The 3,280-nt window shown below is 49.3% G+C and overlaps 1 pseudogene; it reads right to left on the bottom strand.

Moving 5' to 3' along the window:
- Positions 1–2,148: 2,148 nt before the first annotated feature.
- Positions 2,149–2,874, bottom strand: LOC148474220 (Y-box-binding protein 1 pseudogene; annotated as a pseudogene).
- Positions 2,875–3,280: the final 406 nt, after the last annotated feature.

The raw sequence follows: 3,280 nt of genomic DNA, 5'->3' as shown, positions 1-3,280 counted from the left end.
GGGCGTCGGTCTCCTGGCGTCGATAAAATGACAGGCGTCTGTCATTTAACCCTCGCTGGGATTAAGCAGTCGGGAAGCCGGTTGTCGGGATTAGGTCCGCCGGCTTCCCGACTGCATACCCTCTGTATAACCACTCAACACACACACCACAGTCAAATACAGTGACAGGACAAAATTACCCTTGCGCATGCCTCCGCCACGCACTGTACATGTGTCCCGATGTTTTACCTCTGTACATGCCTCTCCCACGCACTGTACACGTGTCCCGATGTTTTACCCTTACGCATGCCTCCGCCACGCACTGTACACGTATCCCGATGTTTTACCTCTGCACATGCCTCTGCCACGCACTGTACACGTGTCCAGATGTTTTACCCTTCCGCATGCCACCGCCATGCACTGTTCACGTGCCCCAATGTTTTACCTCTACACATGCCTCTGCCACACACTGTACACGTGTCCCGATGTTTTACCTCTGCACATGACTCTCCTACGCACTGTACACGTGTCCAGATGTTCTACCCTTGTGCATGACTCTGCCACGCACTGTACACGTGTCCCGATGTTTTACTTATGCGCATGCCTCTGCCACGCACTGTACACGTGTCCCGATGTTTTACCCTTGCACATGACTCTGCCATGCGCTGTACATGTGTCCTGATGTTTTACCTCTACACATGCCTCCACCACGCACTGTACATGTGTCTAGATGTTTTACCCTTGCGCATGACTCTGCCACGCACTGTACACGTGTCTCGATGTTTTACCTCTACACATGCCTCTGCCACGCACTGTACACATGTCCCAATGTTTTACCCTTGCGCATGCCTCTGCCACGCACTGTACACATGTCCCAATGTTTTACCCTTGCGCATGCTTCTGCCACGCACTGTACACGTGTCCCGATGTTTTCTGCCATGGGAGGCTACCAGTTGCGTCTGTATGGTGATCCCCAAGAGCCCGCAATAGCTCTGGTAACTTTACAGGTTTAGAACAGTGGTAATTCTCTTCAGAGAGGCAAGTTCCCCTACTATATAGATCTTAGGACCTTATTCAGAGGCGACTGTACGGTCTACGACCGCACGGCCGCCTCGATGTTTTGCCAGTGCACATGCGCACGAGGGAGCCGGCTCCCTCGTGCGCATGCGTGAGACCCGCTACGACCAACAGCGCCGGTCGTAGCGGGTCTCTTTCCAAAGGGGGCGAGCTGTCGATGTTGATTGACAGCTCACCCCGTTTGGAAGGCAGGCCGGGGGGGGGGGGGGCAGCCCAAACGGAGGCGTTCCCATGGGAATGCCTGCTGTTTGGGGGAGGCCCCACTGACATCACTATGATGTCAGTGGAGAACTTCCAGCTCTGACAGAGCCAGAAGCTCTCCGGGGCTTACGACAAGTGAGACCCTACCCTAGTGTCTTGTCTTAAGCCCCGATGGTCGCGATGGTCAATGACCATCGCGACCATCACCCGAGCGGTTGTTTGAGCTGTGGGTGTTAACCCACAGCCTAACGACCGCAACAGAGGCGGCCGGTCAGGATGCAAGTGGCCGCCCAGTTTCTGAGCGACCGCTTGCATCCTCCGACCGCCTCTGAATGAGGCCCTTAGTCTCTAGATTTAAGTCAGCCACAGGTATTAAATATAAATTTAGAATTCAACACAAATAAATTATCTTTACTATTTCATTACATTGCATGTCCACCAATCACCTCAGAGTCTCTTTGAGTAACTGCTGTTCACTTCCAGCTATCACATGTCTAACCACCTGACACTGGTCACATGATCTGCTGCTGACCTCCTCAGTAGCTGCAGAGATTGCTGGAAACTGTGTCTGCCTGTGTAATGGCTTCTACATGTGCTGTAGCGCGCTGCACTGTGTAAGACATAATAACTCACATAGCAGGGTACTACATACATCCCCACTTAAATCTTGCATGTCCTCACGCAACAGACAACATTCAAAGTCTACTGTAGAACAATCTCTTAAACATTTTTTTTTACACATATACTATTCACATCTGTTTGGTTGGGGTGGGCCATGATGGAATGGGTGTTCTCCACTCGGGATTCACTCTGGCATGGAGCTTCCTCAGGAAGTCGCGCTCAGACTATTCCCTGCAGATCCTGTTGCACCAATCCACTTGGTTTCTCTGCTCATCGACCAACTGTTCTCTCCATTAACTCACTCTGCTCTGGGACATCAGAATATTGTTGTCTGTGTCCATTAGGCCTCCTTAAATAGTATGGTGGGTAGTGACGCCTCCGGTAGGGCCGTTGTAGATTAGTTCTCTCTTTATCTGCCACAATTTCAACTTCTGAAGTTTCTCCTCCTTCACGGTGTTGGTAGTTTTGCTGGTAGTTGGTTGGAGGATCTCTGCGATGTTGATAATGCCAATAATAATTGTGATCTTTTACATATTTGCTGCCTTGCACCGAAACACCACCAGGACCAGTTACATTAGTGGCTTTGAAGCCCTTCTCTCCCATTACTACAACAAACTCAACAGTCTCTCCAGCCACCAGACTTCGAAGATATCTTCTGGGATTGTTTTTTTGGATGGCCGAATAATGTACAAAAATATCGCTCATGGTTTCGTCTCGTTTTATGAACCCGTAACCACGTTGCACATGGAACCATACGACTTGTCCTAAAATTTTCCTTGCACAAGCTGGTGTAACATCGCCTACATGTGCCATGTGGACAGCTTTTGCTTGGTTCTGCAACATCGGACCAAGGCTCATACCTTCCTCGAAGAATGGACCTATTTGCTCCTTTCTTTCTAAGGGCTGGTCCTCAGTCTCAGGACTTCTGGTTTTAAATTTCCCAGACTGTTGACAATTGCATTCGGTGTGTCCGCTTCTTTGACAGCATCTACACATCGGTCGGTCTAGTTCATCAAACTTATTAGTAGTTTGTTGGCCGTAATTCCGAGTTGCCTCCCATTGGCTGTCATAGCAGGGCCTTCTTTCAGATCGCCAGTCTCTCTCTTCCCTTTTGGGTCTTTCCTTCAAGTTCTTAAAATCATTTCACATGTCTGTCATCCCCTGAAAAAGACATGCGATTTGTTCCTTTAAGGTGACTAAGGGATCTGCTGATGTGGTCGATTGGACTTGTTGCACTGCTAGTTCTGGATTTGCAATTACTGGTTTCTGCTGGGAAGTGGTCTTTAGAATTTTAATTGCTGTCTCCTTAAACTCCAGGAAACTGCTAGTAGAGTCTTGGAAGCGCAAAAGTTTAAGCTGAGGTTTCACATTGTCGTCATAAACTCCCTCGATAAATTGACTG

This window comes from Taudactylus pleione, unplaced genomic scaffold (assembly GCF_031769625.1).
Source record: "Taudactylus pleione unplaced genomic scaffold, aTauple2 ptg000871l, whole genome shotgun sequence".
NCBI classification, from domain to species: domain Eukaryota; kingdom Metazoa; phylum Chordata; class Amphibia; order Anura; family Myobatrachidae; genus Taudactylus; species Taudactylus pleione.
This window is presented reverse-complemented; position numbering and strand designations above follow the sequence as displayed.